Below are 17588 nucleotides of genomic sequence, written 5' to 3'. Positions count from 1 at the left end.
GAGTGTCTTTGTTGTGATGAGCACCAGGTGGTGTATGGAAGTGTTAAATCCCCATATTATATACCTGAAACTAATATAACACTGTATATTAAATAACTATACTGAAATTAAAATTTTAAAAATAAAAAGGTAAATAAAGTATATTTCCATAGCAGGGGTAGGCTTTTCAAAAATACGTGTGGGTCGGTGTTTGTAATATTACCAGTTGAACTACAGAGATGTTCTGCTAAGTGAGAAATTCGTTTTTATGAGATGCTTAAATGTATGCTACATATGCCAGCAAAGCCAGTCTACTACGCATTATTTATATAGCATTTGCAAAAGTGTGATTGAGACATCTGATATTCCAAATGAGGACTTGTACTTAACTATAAATTATGACACAGATGTCTTGTAATAGTTCTTTCCATTTACAGAAATTACAGGAAATTCTCAAGATTTTATTACAAATGTGTGTACACATATGCCCTAAGCCTCACTGTTCTTGAAGAGTGGTGTTTGACAGAGATCTAAAATATTATTCTGCTATGCAAAATACTTGATTAATACTGTAATATCAGCAAAAGGTTAGTATTTACCTTCTCTTGAAAATCTTTGTTCTTATAAAATGAGGTTCTTTGAGGAAACATTCTGTTTGGTTGTATTAAACTGGAAAGATTGAACATGTCTAAACCAGTGTTACTAGATGTTCATATGGCATAAATACTCCCTCTCCCTTTTACTCTTATAATACCAAACGCTGTTGACACCAGTTGAATTGGCAACTAAGAGAAAATGGTTCCTTGATGCCCTTAAGTGTCCTTAAAAATATTGTTTTGTGTGTCATTAATAATTCATTTCAGCTAGCCAAGGTTTGATAATTATTGTGATCAAAATGTAATTAAAAGAAGTTACACACTTTCTAGCACCTCTCTGAAGTCAATCTGTTAAACCTATAATTCTGTTTTTGACATAATATTTTATATAATACAACTATGAATTATAATTTTCAGCAGAATTTTGCAAAGGCACTTCCCTCTAGCCTAACATTTCTTAACTATGAGAACCCCCAAAATATCATAATAATGCTTTCAAGATTGCAAGTCATTCAACATGGTAATGGTATTTATTACTAGTTCTGTTGCTGAAGTAAACATTAAAACATTTTTCACTTCAACTGGAATGGTTTGACTTTTTCAGAACAGTTTCATTTAGAAGCAAATCAGTATTGGCTCATAATTATTGTTTTATTATTAAAACCAGTAATTCAGACAAATATGATTGAAAAGATGAGTTTATTATACTCATAGCTCCCAAGACAGTATATGTTATGCTACAGAGTGGTGGGGATAAGTAGAGAATCCCCTGGGTCAGCATGGCAGAGAATGGGAGGAACAACAACGGCAAGTGCCTTTGCTGTATTTCTGCTGTAGGCAAGGCGGGGTAAACCAATTGAAGGCTGGCTTGTTTGGATAATTTCAGCAGGTTGTGGGCATAAAGTCTGTTCCTGGTTTTCCAGTGCCTGACTCTGTGGTAACTAAGACAAGTGTAAAGTGGTCTAGAGTGTGAAAACCCAAAAAGGGACATGGTTAGGGAGCGTAGACTCCAAACTGGTTGGTTTGTATTAGGAACGTGCACCCCCAGGAACAGGATTTCTTCCAAAGAGGTTGGGGTGGTTGGGTGCATGCAGCAACAAAGGAGACAGGAAGTAAATGCAAGGTGACTCAGGCATATTATCATATCCAGAACAAAGTGTATCCAACATCTGCATGCAGAACAAATATTAAAAGTATCAGGTTTACAGAAACTTAGTAAAAACACCAAGTTTATAGGACATTGTTAATGCACTAATGTAATCACTTTTAGCTGCACACTACTAGCTCTTTGCTATGGCTGTTTGACCATTGTGGCACTTACCAATTACTCTTGGCGTTTTTACATATGATCATATATGTATATGTAGTTATGTATATATAATGGAAGAAATTATATTTTAAAATGAATTCTTAGTCAAAGCCAATTAGCATAAAATACACTGATATTAAAATACCACAGTGTAAAATGGAGAATTATAATGATAATTCAGATAAATAATAGAGATAAAAATTTTAAAGATTTTCACTGGATTCATAAATTGCAAAAATTTGATTTTTAAGGAAATGATGTATAATATTTTATAATGGTTCTATTATTTGCAAAAAGATTATGGTATTTTCTACTTTTGCTTTTTCTTTATTGGTAACATAAGTTATCTGTACATACAATGTGTTAAATGGAGCAAAGAGCTTATAAAGAGTAGCCTGAAACCTCTATTAACAGATCATTGAAAGAAAAATATTTTTATCTAGAAAAATAAGATGAAAACAGAGAGGGAGGCAAGCCATGAGACACTATAGGACTATAAGAACAAATTGAGGGTTGCTGGAAGCAAGATGATGGACATTAAGGAGGGCATTTGATGTAATGAGCATTGGGTGTTAAGTGCAACTGATGAATCACTAAATATTACCTCTGAAATTAATAATACATTATATGTTAATTTGAATTTAAATAGAAACAAATATATATATATATATTTAGAAACAAAATTTTTTAAAAGTAAATCATGGGGCAGCCCAGGTGGCTCAGCGGTTTAGTGCCACCTTCAGTCCAGGGCATGATCCCGGAGACCCGGGGTAGAGTCCCACGTTGCACTCCCTGCCATGGAGCCTGCTTCTCCCTCTGCCTGTGTCTCTGCCCCTCTCTCTCTCTCATTAATAAATGGGTGAAGTCTTTAAAAAAATCATATGATCCTCAATGTATTGTTAAATTCAGTTGCGAATATTTTGTTGAGGACTTTTGCATCTACATTATCATGGCCTATAATTTTCTCTTTGTGTGGTGTCTTTGGTTTTGGTATCTAGGTAATGTTAGCCCATGAAGTGAATTTTGCAGTATTCCCTCCTCATCTGTTTTTTGGAATAGCTTAAGAAGAATGGATATTAACTGTTCTTTAAATACTTGGTAGAAGTCTCTAGTGAAGTCAAGCTGGTCCTGGACTTTTTGATGATTGGTTCTACCTCTTTTGCTAGTAATTGTTCTGTTCAGACTTTCTATTTATTCATGATGCATTTTTTGGTAGATTGTATGTTTCTAGGAAGTTATCCATTTCTTCTAGGCTGCCCAATTTTTTGGTGTATAGTTGTTCATAGTCTTCTATGATCCTTTGTATTTCTGTAATATCAGTTGTAATACTTCCTCTTCCATTTCTGTTAACATCCCTCTGATAAAAATACAATAAAAAACAAATTATTCTCTTTTGATGAGAACTCTTAAGGTTTAGTCTCTTAAAAACTTTATGTATCATATAGTAATATTTAGTTACAGCCATCGTGTTGTACATATAACAGATACTTATTACTGGAAGTTGGTATTTTTCCACAGCATTCCTTCAATTTCCTCTCCACTCTCCATGGCCCCTGCTTCTGGTAACCACAAGTCTGATCTCTTTTTCTAGGAGTTTGGTTTTGTTTCTTTTAGATTCCACATATAAGCAACATGATACAGTATTTGTCTTTCTTTCTCTCCCTGATTTGTTTGCTTAGCATTGTGCCTTTAAAGTCTATGCATGTTGTTGCAAGTAGTAGAATTTCCTAGTTTTCTATGGCTGAATAATATTCTATTGTATAAATATATCACAATTTCTTTATCCATTCACACGTTGTTGTTTCCATGTCTTGGTTATTGTAAATAATGCTGCTGTGAAAATGTGGATGCAGATATCTTTTGGGGTTGATGTTTTTATTTCCTTTGGGTATATTCCCAGAGTGGAATTGCCATATCATATAATAGTTCTAGTTTTAATTTTTTTAAAGGATATTCCACACTATTTGCCATAGTGGCTCCTCCAACTTACAACCCCACCAGCAGTGTACAAGGGTTCTCTTTAGTCCACGTCTGTTACAGCTTTTGTTATCCCTTATCTTTTAAATGGTAGACATTCTAATAGGTATGAGGTGATAGCTCGGTTTTAATTTGCTTTTCCCTAATGCCCAGTGATAAGCATATTTTCATGTACCTATCGGCCCTTCATATATTTTCTTTGGATGAATGTCTATTCAGATACTTTGCCCACTTTTTAATTGGGTTGTTTTCATGCTGCTGAATCACATAAGTTCTTTATATATTTTGGATATTAGTCCCCTACCAGATAGATGGTTGGCAAATACTTTTCCTCACTTCATAGGCTTTTTTTTTTTCCACTCTGTTGATTGTTCTTTTTTGTTTGTGTTTGTGTTTGCTGTGCAGAAACTTTTTAGTTTGATGTAGTCTCCCTTGTTTACTTGTGACTTGCTTGAGGTGTCATATCCAAAAAATCCTTACCAAGGTCATGTCAAGAAACTGTGTTTCTGTTTTCTTCTAGTAATTTCGTGATTTCGGATCTTATACGTAAGTCCTTAATCCATTTTGGATTAATTTTGAGTGGTATAAATTACAAGTCTAGTTGTATCAACTATTCCAGCCTCATTTATTGAATATACCGTCTTTTCTCCATTGAATATTTCTTGGCTACCTTGTTAAATATTGGCTGATTGTATATGGTTGGCTTTATATCTGGGTCCTCAGTTCTGTTTCATGGGTCTATTTGTTTTTATTCCAGTACTATACTGTTTTGATGACTACACCTTTATAGTATAGTGTGAAGTAAGGAAGTGTGATGCCTCCTGCTTGGTTCTTTCTCGAAAGTTCTTATGCTATTCAGAGTTTTGTTCCATATAAATTTTAGAATCTTAAAAGTATTTTTTCTACTTCTGCAAAAATGCTATAGGAATCTTGATAGAGATTGTTTTGAACCTATAGATGGCTTTTGGTCACATTGACATTTTAACTATTAATATAATCCAGTAACGTGATACTTTTCTATTTATTTGTGTCGTCTTTGATTTCTTTCATCAATGCCTTGTAGTTTTCAAAGTAGAGATCTTTTACTTTCTGAAATGTGTTCCTAAGTATTTTATTGTTTTTTGATGCTATTGTAAATGTTATTTCTTTATTTCATTTTCAGAAAAAATTACTGATATATAGGAATGCTACCGGTTTTTGTATGTTAATTTTGTATCCTGCAACTTTATTGAATTGATTGGATCTAACAGTTTTCTTGGTTGAGTCTAAGAATGTTCTCTATATGAAATCATTTGTCTATAAATAGAGATAATTTTACTTCTTCCTTTCCAATTCTGATATCTTTTATTTCTTTTTCTGGCCTGATTGCTCTAGCTATGATTTGGAATATTCAGTTGAATAAGAGAGGGTACCCAGTCTTGTTCCATACTTTAAAAATTTTCTACCTTTCACCATTGACTGTGATGTTGTCTGTGGTCTTGTCAGATATGGCCTTTATTATGTTGATATGCCTTCCTTCTATACCTAATTTAAGATTTTTGATCATGAATAAATGTTGAAATTTGTTAAATGCTTTTTCTGCATCTATTAAGATGTTTATAAGATTCTCTCTCATTCTATCAATGTGATGTATCACATTGATTGATTTGCATATATTGAAACTTTCCTATGTCTCAGGAATAAATGTATCTTCATTGTGCCATATGATGTTTTTAATGGGCTGCTGATTTCAGTTTGCTAGTGTTTTATTGAGACTTTTTGCATCTGCATTCTATGGGATACTGGCCTGTAGTTTCCTTTTCTAATAGTATCCTTTTCTGGTTTTGGTATCAGGACAGTGCTGGCCCTGTAAAATGAGTTTGGGAATGATACTTCCTCTCTGATTTTTTTTTTGGAAGAATTTCAGAAGGATTAGTGTTAATTCTTTAAATGTTTAGTAAATTCACCAGTGAAGCCATTAGTCCTGAGCTTTTATTTGTTAAATTTTTGATTAATAATTCAATCTTCTTACTAGCAATGGTCTCTTCAGATTTTCTGTTTAATTTGATTCAATCTTGGCAAGTTGTATGTTTCTAGGAATCTTTCCATTTCTTCTGAGTTGTCCAGTTTATTGGCATAGTCATATTAACCTCTTATGATCCTTAGGATTTCTGTGGTATGAGTTGCCATGTCCCCTTTTTTATTATTTTGTTAGATTTGAGTTTTTCTCCTTTTTTCCATGGTTACTTTGGCTAAGGGTTTGTCAATTTTATCTTTTTTTCTTCAAATTTTTATTTAAATTCTAGTTAGTCAACAACACACAGTGCAGTATTGGTTTCAGGAGTAGAAGTCCATGATTTATCACTTACATAGAATACTCAGTCCTCATCATAACAAGTGCCCTCCTTAATACCCATCACCCATCTTGCCCATCCTCTACCTATCTCCATCAACCCCCAATTTGTTTTTTAACTTGAAGAGTCTCTTAGGGTTTGTTTCCCTCTCTCTATTTTCCCCCCTCTCATATGTTTGCCTGTTTTTCTTAAATTCCACATGAGTGGTATTTGTTTCTCTGACTGACTTATTTAGCTTAGCATAATACACTCTGTTCTAACCACATCATTGCAAATGGCAAGATTTCATTCTTTTTGATGACTGAGTAGAATTCTATCATGTACTTATACCCCATCTTCTTTATCCATTCATCAGTTGATAGACATTTGGGTTCTCTCTATAGTTGGACTATTGTTGATAATGCTGCTATAAACATCAGGGTGCATATACCCCTTCAAATCTGTAGTTTTGTATCCTTTGTGTAAATATATAGTAGTGCAATTGCTGGATCATAGGGTAGTTCTATTTTTAACTTTTTCAGGAACCTCCATACTGTTTTCCTGAGTGTCTGCACCAGTTTGCATTCCCAACAACAGTGCAAGAGGGTTCCCCTTCTCTGCATCCTTGCTAACACCTATTGTTTCTTGTGTTTGTTAATTTTAGCCATGTGTCTGTTGGCCATAAACTTGTAATCCACCTCTACCTAACATTTGAGGTAACAGCTATTACACTTTGCATGGTATTTTTATTTGTTTTTAATTCCAGTGTAATTAAAATGCAGCATTAGTTTCAGGTGTACAATATAGTGACTCAACAATTCTATACATTCTTCACTGCTCATCCTAATAAGAATACTCTTAATGCTCTTTATGTTAGCCATCTCTCCACCCACAATTCCTCTGATAACCACCACTCTATTGTCTATAGTTAAGAGTCTGATTTTTTTGGTCTATTTTTTTCCTTCTTCATTAGTTTTATTTCTTAAATTACACATGTGAGTGAAATCATATGGTATTTGTCTTTCTCTGGTTTATTTCACTTAACATTATATATTCTCTAGATCCACCTATATTGTTGCAAATGGCAAGATTTCATTCTTTTTATGGCTCAGTAATATTCCATTGTGTACATGCCATTTCTTCTTTATCCATTCATCCATTGATGGACACTTGGGTTGCTTTCATAATTTGGCCATTGTAAATACTGCCATAAACATAGAGGTGCATATATCTTTCTGAATTGGTGTTTTCATATTCTTTGGGTAAATACTCAATAGTGGAATTACCAAACCATATGGTAGTTATATTTTTAATTTTGGGGGGAACTTTCATACTGTTTTTCACAGCGTCTGCACCACTTTGCATTCCCACCAATAGTGCGAGAGGGTTCCTTTTCCTCCACACTTATTGTTTCTTGTGTTTTTCAATTAGCCATTCTGACAGGTGTGACATATCTCATTGTGGTTTCGATTTGCATTTCTCTGTTGATGAGTGATGTTGAGCATCTTTTCATGTGTCTGCTGGCCATCTGGATATTTTCTTTGGAGAAATCTCTGTTCATGATTTCTCCTCATTTTTTAATTGGATGATTTGTTTTTTGGATATTGAGGTGTACCAGTTCTTTATACATTTTGGATATTAACCCCTTATTATTATACATTTTGGATATTAACCCTTTATTAGATAACCCATCTGCAAATATCTTCTCCCATTCTATAGGTTTCCTTTTAGTTTTGTTGGTTGTTTCCTTTTCTGAGTAGAAGTTATTGTGATGTAGTCCCAATAATTTACTTTTGCTTCTGTTTCCCTTGCCTCAGAAGACATATCTAGAAAAATGTTTCTATGACCAGTGTCAGAGACATTACTATCTATGCTGTCTCCTAGGATTTTAATGATTTCAGGTCTCACATCTAGGTTTCTAATCCATTTTGAGTTTATTTTTGTGTGAGATATGAGAAACTGGTACAGTTTCTTTCTTTTGCATGTAGTTATCCAGTTTTTCCAACACCGTTTATTGAAGAGACTGTCTTTTCTCCATTGCACATTCTTTCCTGTTTTCTCAATGATTATTTGATCATATAATCATGGCTTTATTTCTAGGCTCACTATTCCATTGATCTATGTGTCTGTTTTTTGTTCCAGTACCATACTGTTTTGATTATTACAACTTTGTGGGATATCTTGAAGTCTGAGATTGTGACATCTCCAGTTTTTGCCAGAAGGGAGATAGGTGAGGGAATGGATGAGATAGGTGAAGGGGGATTAAGAGCTGGGTACAAAATCAATATACAGAAACCTGTTGCATTTCTATTCTTTAATAACAAGGTAGCAGACAGAGAATTAAGAAGGCAATCCCATTTACAATCGCACCAAAAATAAAAAGAAAATACCTAGGGATAAACTTAACCATGGAAGTGAAAGACCTGTACTCTGAAAACTGTAAAGCACTGGCAAAGCACTGTAAAGCACTGAAGAGAAAGAAAAAAAAAAGAAACTGAAGGGAACACAAACAAATGGAAAGATATTCGGTTGTCATGGATTATGAGAACAAATATTGTTAAAACATCCACATTTCCCAAAGCACTCTACACATTTAATGGAATCACTATCAGAATGCTGGAAACATTTTTCACAGAGCTAGAAAAAATCATCCTAAAATTTGTATGGAACCACAAAAAAACCTGAATTAGCTGAAGCTATCTTGAAAAAGAACAACAAAACCAGAGGTATCACAATCTCAGACTTCAAGATTGCCTACAAAGCTATAATAATCAAAACAGTCTGGTACTTGCAGAAAAATGGACACAGAGATCAATGGAACAGAATAGAAAAGCCAGAAATAACCCCATGATTACATGATTACACGGCCAATTAATCTACAACAAAGGAGGCAACCATATGCAATGGGAAAAAGTCTCTTCAACAAATGGTATTGTGGAAATCGGACAGCTACATGCAAAAGAATGAAATATGACTATTTTCTTATACCATAGACAAAAATAAACTCAAAACAGATTAAAGACCTATATGTGAGACTTGAAACCTTAAAAATCCTAGGAGAGAGCACAGGCAGTAATTTCTCTGACATCAGCCATTGCAATATTTTCTAGGTGTCACCTAAGGCAAGGGAAACAAAGCAAATTGGGACTACATCAAAATAAAAACTTCTGAATAGGAAAGGAAATAATCAGCAAAACAAAAGACACCCTATTGAATGAGAAAAGATATTTTCAAATGAGATAGCCAATAAGTGGTTAGTTCTAAGTTGTATAAAGATTATATACAAATCAACACCAAAAAAAAAAAATCTAATGAATAAATCAGCAGAGGGCAGGAACAGACATTTCTCCAAAGACACCCAAATGTCTAGGAGACACATGAAAAGATGCACACCATCACTAATCATCAGGGAAATGTAAGTCAAAACCACAATGATATATCCCCTCACACCTGTCACAGTGGGTAAAATCAACAACACAAGAACATGAGAGACCCCTAACTCTGGGAAATGAACAAGGGGTGGTGGAAAGGGAGGTGGGCAGGGGGTTGGAGTGACTGGATGATGGGCACTGAGGGGGGCACTTGACAGGGTGGGCACTGGATGTTATGCTACATGTTGGCAAATCGAACTCCAATAAGAAAATACATACCAAAAAAAAAGTTTTTCTCTCAAAACTTAAAAAAAAAAAAAAAAAAAAGAAAAGAAACAACAAAAGTTGCTGAGGTTGTAAAGAAAAAGGAACACCTTTTGACTGTTGGTAGGAATGAAAACTTTTGCAGCCACCATTAAAAACAGTATGGGGCTTCCTCAGAAAATTAAAAATAGATATACAGTATGATTCAATAATTCCACTTTTGGGTGTTTACCCAAAGAACGTGAAACACTAATTCAGAAAGCTAACGCACCCCTATGTTTATGACAGCATTATTTACAATAGCCAAATTATGGAAGCAACCCAAGTTCCATCAGTTAATGAATGGATAGGGAGGATTGGGTGGCTCAGTGGTTGAGTGTCTGCCTTTGATTCAGAACGTGATCCCAGAGTCCCAGCATTGAGTCCCGCATCGGGCTTCCTGCATGGAGCCTGCTTCTCCCTCTGCCTATGTCTCCTCTGCCTCTCTCTCTGTGTCTCTTATGAATAAATAAATAAAATGTTTTTTAAAAAATGAATGGATAAAAGAAGTGGTATATGCAGTGTGTATACACACACTATATTCTATATACTATGTATATTTTATTCAGCCAAAAAAATAAAATCTTGTCATTTGCAACAAAATGGATGGATGCTAAGTAAATTAGGTCAAAGAATGACAAATAACATGGTTTTACTCATATGTGCAATTTAAGAAACAACACAAAGGAACAAGTTAAAAAGACAAACAAAAAAAATACTCTTAAATAAAAAGAACAAAGTGGTGGTTGCCAGAAGGGAGGTGGGTAGAGGAATGGGTGAAATAGGTGAAGGGGGTTAAGAGCACACTGTACACCTGAAACTAATATAACACTATATGTTAAGTATCCTGGAATTAAAAAGAAATTAATAAGGAAAAAATGATGTTTTATGAGGTAGTTGGGTGTCATGTCTGCAATTTAAAATCCCAAAGCAGGGTTTAAAAAAGTAAGGGAAGATATTCACATTGGAATATAGTGAAATTACCAAAACCAACAAACTACATTGAAAGGAGGAAGGGAGCAGCAAAAATAGAGTGGGGAATGTAATCTATTTCCGTTTAGTGGAGCAAAAAGATTAAAAGTTTATTTCTCAGTAGAAGCAATGTAAGCAAGAAGTCACTGGGATGGTAGGTTTTAGTTGCAAAATAATCAGAACAGCCACACCATTAAATGCTGTCAAATGTCCAAACTCAAAAGAGTTTAGTAACAAGTTTGTCCTTTTTCAAAGGGAAGATCTATGGACTGGAGGAGTGTGCAGTTTCACAAGCAGTGGGGTGCTTTTCCTGAGGGATTTTGGGCAAGAGCAAGTTTTCTAGAGATTTAGAAGAGGCAATGTGAAGATAGTATGCTCAGCTCAGAGGTCAAAGATTTTCTTACTAGACTAGAAGGTCTGCTTTTCTTGGGTAAGGTTAAGCTCAGGCTGAGTTGAAAGATTGTGATTGGTGTGTGCTGTTAGGTTTCCTTGACAGGTGTTTCAGGGAAGTGCAGACTGACTTAGGTTTAGATTTGTGACATGGGTTGAACCACTGGGGCATACTCCATTTTGTGGGTCCCAACATACAAATTAACTTTCTCAAAGCCAACCTTCAAATATGTACCCAGCAAAAATACCTTTCAAGAACAAGGATAGAATGTGTCAAAACCAAAAGAATTTATCCACCACACTCACTAAAGGAAATGTTAAAGGATGTTCTTCAGGAAAAGGTATAACTTCCAAATTAATGGAGAGAAAAAAATAGAACAAAAAAAGATCAATCCCCAAAGTGACAAGAATATCGAGAAAAAGCATCAAAGAATGGGTGCGGGCATTAAGGAGGGCATGTGATGACATGAGCCCTGGGTGTTATACTATATGTTGGCAAGTTGAATTTAAATAAAATAGATTAAAATAGGTGATGTTGTTAAAAAGTACTTGTTAGATGATAAAAAATCAAGGGAATTGTCTTTAAGAGTACTAACAGTTTTGTTTCTTAATCCAGGTGTGGTTATACAGATTTTTACTTTGTCATAATCCTTAAACTGTATGCTTGTTTGGGCATTATATGCTATAGCAAAAATGTTTTTAAAGGGCAGCCCAGGTGGCTCAGCAGTTTGGCGCTGTCTTCAACCCAGGGCCTGATCCTGGAGACCTGGGATCGAGTCCCATGTCGGGCTCCCTGTATGGAGCCTGCTTCTCCCTCTGCCTGAGTCTCTCCCCCACCCCCCACCCCATAAATAAGTAAATAAATCTTTAAACACAAAAAAAGTTTTTAAAACTTGACAGCAGGGGTGCCTGGGTGGCTCAGTCAGTTAAGCTTTGGGCTGAAGGTCATGATCCTAGGGTCCTGAGATGGAGCCTCATGGCAAGCTCCCTGCTCATCAGGGAGTCTGCTTCTCCCTCTCCCTCTCCCTGTGCTCCTGCTTGTGTGAGGACTCGCTCGCTCTGTCAAATAAATAAATAAAATCTTTAAATAAATACAACTTTACAATATTAAATGAACCTCTTTTTATCATATACCACATAAAAATGATGAAATGGCCCCTCAGGAGGTTAGGTAGGCTCGAGGGTCGGAAAAAGTTGAGAAAAGCTCCTACCCATCTCTCATTAAAGATCCTACCCTGCCCCACCAGGCAGCTGCTTTCAGGGATTCATAAGATCTGATTATCTGTAAACTATAGCCCCACAGGCCTGCCTTTGATATTAAGGTACTATCTGTTTTACCTTCTCCTCCTTGTTGCATACAGCCTATCTCTCAAGGAGGTATGTTGTTCAGTAGCAAGGATGTAATTTCATCCATAGGAAGTCCTACTGGAGTGAGGGTCCTGTGCTGCCTAGAACTAGTTTTGATTGAATCCATTTAAAAAAAAATAGTCTTTTTCAGGATTCGATCAAAACTACCTCAATAATTTAAGAGAATAGATCTTATGTTCTCACTATACAGTGTATGTGTATACACACAAATGTTACGAAAAGCAAAATAAATAAAACTGGCTTACAGAAATTTTGAAATAGGCCAAAAAATGTTTGAAACATTTTAAAACCACATTTTTATCTACTGTACATGATGATTCTCTGGAAATTTCCAGTAATCATGACACCCTAACACTGATCTCTAATGTAACTCTGCCTTCTACTTTGTCACTCACAGTGTTGAAAAACAAATCACACTTTGAGGCTGAGCCAAAGTGAAAACTCAAAAGTAAGAGGCATTTGATATTCAGAATCTGCAAACTGCTCTGATTTTTGTTTGAGAATAATTTTCTACTTAAAGGAGGATTCTGAGCTTCCCATTCATTGATCATTATTTTTAAAATATTATTAAACAGTGGAGGAGCTTTAGGATTCCTGCCTTGATTTCAGTTTGATAATAAGGAATTACATTTATTATAAACTCCAGGTTTATTTATTTATTTATTTATTTATTTATTTATTTATTTTTAAAGATTTTTTTTTATTGGTGTTCAATTTACTAACATACAGAAAACCCCCAGTGCCCGTCACACATTCACTCCCACCCCCCGCCGCCCTCCTCCCCTTCCAACACCCCTAGTTCGTATCCCAAAGTTAGCAGTCTTTACGTTCTGTCTCCCTTTCTGATATTTCTCACACATTTCTTCCCCCTTCCCTTATATTCCCTTTCACTATTATTTATATTCCCCAAATGAATGAGAACATATAATGTTTGTCCTTCTCCGACTGGCTTACTTCACTCAGCATAATACCCTCCAGTTCCATCCACGTTGAAGCAAATGGTGGATATTTGTCATTTCTAATAGCTGAGTAATATTCCATTGTATACATAAACCACATCTTCTTTATCCATTCATCTTTCGTTGGACACCGAGGCTCCTTCCACAGTTTGGCTATCGTGGACATTGCTGCTAGAAACATCGGGGTGCAGGTGTCCCGGCGTTTCACTGCATCTGTATCTTTGGGGTAAATCCCCAGCAGTGCAATTGCTGGGTCGTAGGGCAGGTCTATTTTTAACTGTTTGAGGAACCTCCACACAGTTTTCCAGAGTGGCTGCACCAGTTCACATTCCCACCAACAGTGTATGAGGGTTCCCTTTTCTCCACATCCTCTCCAACATTTGTTGTTTCCTGCCTTGTTAATTTTCCCCATTCTCACTGGTGTGAGGTGGTATCTCATTGTGGTTTTGATTTGTATTTCCCTGATGGCAAGTGATGCAGAGAATTTTCTCATGTGCATGTTGGCCATGTCTATGTCTTCCTCTGTGAGATTTCTGTTCATGTCTTTTGCCCATTTCATGATTGGATTGTTTGTTTCTTTGGTGTTGAGTTTAAGAAGTTCTTTATAGATCTTGGAAACTAGCCCTTTATCTGATATGTCATTTGCAAATATCTTCTCCCATTCTGTAGGTTGTCTTTGAGTTTTGTTGACTGTATCCTTTGCTGTGCAAAAGCTTCTTATCTTGATGAAGTCCCAATAGTTCATTTTTGCTTTTGTTTCTTTTGCCTTCGTGGATGTATCTTGCAAGAAGTCACTATGGCCGAGTTCAAAAAGGGTGTTGCCTGTGTTCTTCTCTAGGATTTTGATGGAATCTTGTCTCACATTTAGATCTTTCATCCATTTTGAGTTTATCTTTGTGTATGGTGAAAGAGAGTGGTCTAGTTTCATTCTTCTGCATGTGGATGTCCAATTTTCCCAGCACCATTTATTGAAGAGACTGTCTTTCTTCCAATGGATAGTCTTTCCTCCTTTATCGAATATTAGTTGCCCATAAAGTTGAGGGTCCACTTCTGGATTCTCTATTCTGTTCCATTGATCTATGTGTCTGTTTTTGTGCCAGTACCACACTGTCTTGATGACCACAGCTTTGTAGTACAACCTGAAATCTGGCATTGTGATGCCCCCAGATATGGTTTTCTTTTTTAAAATTCCCCTGGCTATTCGGGGTCTTTTCTGATTCCACACAAATCTTAAAATAATTTGTTCTAACTCTCTGAAGAAAGTCCATGGTATTTTGATAGGGATTGCATTAAACGTGTATATTGCCCTGGGTAACATTGACATTTTCACAATATTAATTCTGCCAATCCATGAGCATGGAATATTTTTCCATCTCTTTGTGTCTTCCTCAATTTCTTTCAGAAGTGTTCTATAGTTTTGAGGGTATAGATCCTTTACATCTTTGGTTAGGTTTATTCCTAGGTATCTTATGCTTTTGGGTGCAATTGTAAATGGGATGGACTCCTTAATTTCTCTTTCTTCAGTCTCATTGTTAGTGTATAGAAATGCCACTGACTTCTGGGCATTGATTTTGTATCCTGCCACGCTACCGAATTGCTGTATGAGTTCTAGCAATCTTGGGGTGGAGACTTTTGGGTTTTCTATGTAGAGTATCATGTCATCGGCGAAGAGGGAGAGTTTGACTTCTTCTTTGCCAATTTGAATGCCTTTAATGTCTTTTTGTTGTCTGATTGCTGAGGCTAGGACTTCCAGTACTATGTTGAACAGCAGTGGTGAGAGTGGACATCCCTGTCTTGTTCCTGATCTTAGGGGAAAGGCTCCCAGTGCTTCCCCATTGAGAATGATATTTGCTGTGGGCTTTTCATAGATGGCTTTTAAGATGTTGAGGAATGTTCCCTCTATCCCTACACTCTGAAGAGTTTTGATCAGGAATGGATGCTGTATTTTGTCAAATGCTTTCTCTGCATCCAATGAGAGGATCATATGGTTCTTGGTTTTTCTCTTGCTGATATGATGAATCACATTGATTGTTTTACGGGTGTTGAACCAGCCTTGTGTCCCAGGGATAAATCCTACTTGGTCATGGTGAATAATTTTTTTAATGTACTGTTGGATCCTATTGGCCAGTATCTTGTTGAGAATTTTTGCATCCATGTTCATCAGGGATATTGGTCTGTAATTCTCCTTTTTGGTGGGGTCTTTGTCTGGTTTTGGAATTAAGGTGATGCTGGCCTCATAGAACGAATTTGCAAGTACTCCATCTCTTTCTATCTTTCCAAACAGCTTTAGGAGAATAGGTATGATTTCTTCTTTAAACGTTTGATAAAATTCCCCTGGGAAGCCATCTGGCCCTGGACTCTTGTGTCTTGGGAGGTTTTTGATGACTGCTTCAATTTCCTCCCTGGTTATTGGCCTGTTCAGGTTTTCTATTTCTTCCTGTTCCAGTTTTGGTAGTTTGTGGCTTTCCAGGAATGCGTCCATTTCTTCTAGATTGCCTAATTTATTGGCGTAGAGCTGTTCATAATATGTTTTTAAAATCGTTTGTATTTCCTTGGTGTTGGTGGTGATCTCTCCTTTCTCATTCATGATTTTATTAATTTGAGTCTTCTCTCTCTTCTTTTTAATAAGGCTGGCTAATGGTTTATCTATCTTATTAATTCTTTCAAAGAACCAACTCCTGGTTCTGTTGATCTGTTCCACAGTTCTTCTGGCCTCGATTTCGTTGAGTTCTGCTCGAATCTTTATTAACTCCCTTCTTCTCTTGGGTGTAGGATCTATTTGCTGTTTTTTCTCTAGCTCCTTTATGTGTAAGGTTAGCTTTTGTATTTGAGTTCTTTCCAGTTTTTGAATGGATGCTTGTATTGCGATGTATTTCCCCCTTAGGACTGCTTTTGCTGCATCCCAAAGATTTTGAATGGTTGTATCTTCATTCTCATTAGTTTCCATGAATCTTTTTAATTCTTCCTTAATTTCCTGGTTGACCCTTTCATCTTTTAGCAGGATGGTCCTTAACCTCCACATGTTTGAGGTCCTTCCAAACTTCTTGTTGTGATTTAGTTCTAATTTCAAGGCATTATGGTCCGAGAATATGCAGGGGACAATCCCAATCTTTTGGTATCGGTTCAGACCCGATTTGTGACCCAATATGTGGTCTATTGTGGAGAAAGTTCCATGTGCGCTTGAGAAGAATGTGTATTCAGTTGAGTTTGGATGTAAAGTTCTGTAGATATCTGTGAAATCCATCTGGTCCAGTGTATCATTTAAAGCTCTCGTTTCTTTGGAGATGTTGTGCTTAGAAGACCTATCGAGTATAGAAAGAGCTAGATTGAAGTCACCAAGTATAAGTGTATTATTATCTAAGTATTTCTTCACTTTGGTTAATAATTGATTGATATATTTGGCAGCTCCCACATTCGGAGCATATATATTGAGGATTGTTAAGTCCTCTTGTTGAATAGATCCTTTAAGTATGATATAGTGTCCCTCTTCATCTCTCACTACAGTCTTTGGGGTAAATTTTAGTTTATCTGATATAAGGATGGCTACCCCTGCTTTCTTTTGAGGACCATTCGAATGGTAAATGGTTCTCCAACCTTTTATTTTCAGGCTGTAGGTGTCCTTCTGTCTAAAATGAGTCTCTTGTAGACAGCAAATAGATGGGTCCTGCATTTTTATCCAGTCTGAAACCCTGCGCCTTTTGATGGGGTCATTAAGCCCGTTCACGTTCAGAGTTACTATTGAGAGATATGAGTTTAGTGTCATCATGATATCTATTCAGTCTTTGTTTTTGTGGACTGTTCCACTGAACTTCTTCTTAAAGGGGAATTTTAAGAGTCCCCTTTAAAATTTCTTGCAGAGCTGGTTTGGAGGTCACATATTATTTCAGTTGCTGCCTGTCTTGGAAGCTCTTTACCTCTCCTTCCATTTTGAATGAGAGCCTTGCTGGATAAAGTATTCTTGGTTGCATGTTCTTCTCATTTAGGACCCTGAATATATCCTGCCAGCCCTTTCTGGCCTGCCAGGTCTCTGTGGAGAGGTCTGCTGTTACCCT

The 17588-nt window shown here is 36.2% G+C and overlaps 1 protein-coding gene and 1 long non-coding RNA gene across 3 annotated transcripts in view; one reads left to right on the top strand and one right to left on the bottom strand.

Annotated features, from left to right (window-relative positions):
- Window positions 1–17588, top strand: part of CPA6 (carboxypeptidase A6) — a 336470-nt gene that overhangs the window by 156566 nt on the left and 162316 nt on the right. The gene's annotated exons all lie outside the window — the stretch shown is intronic.
- The window catches only part of LOC111093136, a 49705-nt gene continuing 33416 nt past the window's right edge, over window positions 1300–17588 (bottom strand). Inside the window, exon 5 of the long non-coding RNA XR_005381075.1 lies at window positions 1300–1744. This is a non-coding gene — a long non-coding RNA (uncharacterized LOC111093136). The remainder of the gene's footprint in view (window positions 1745–17588) is intronic.

Source organism: Canis lupus, chromosome 29 (genome assembly GCF_011100685.1).
Source record: "Canis lupus familiaris isolate Mischka breed German Shepherd chromosome 29, alternate assembly UU_Cfam_GSD_1.0, whole genome shotgun sequence".
Taxonomy (NCBI): Eukaryota; Metazoa; Chordata; class Mammalia; order Carnivora; family Canidae; genus Canis; species Canis lupus.
This window is presented reverse-complemented; position numbering and strand designations above follow the sequence as displayed.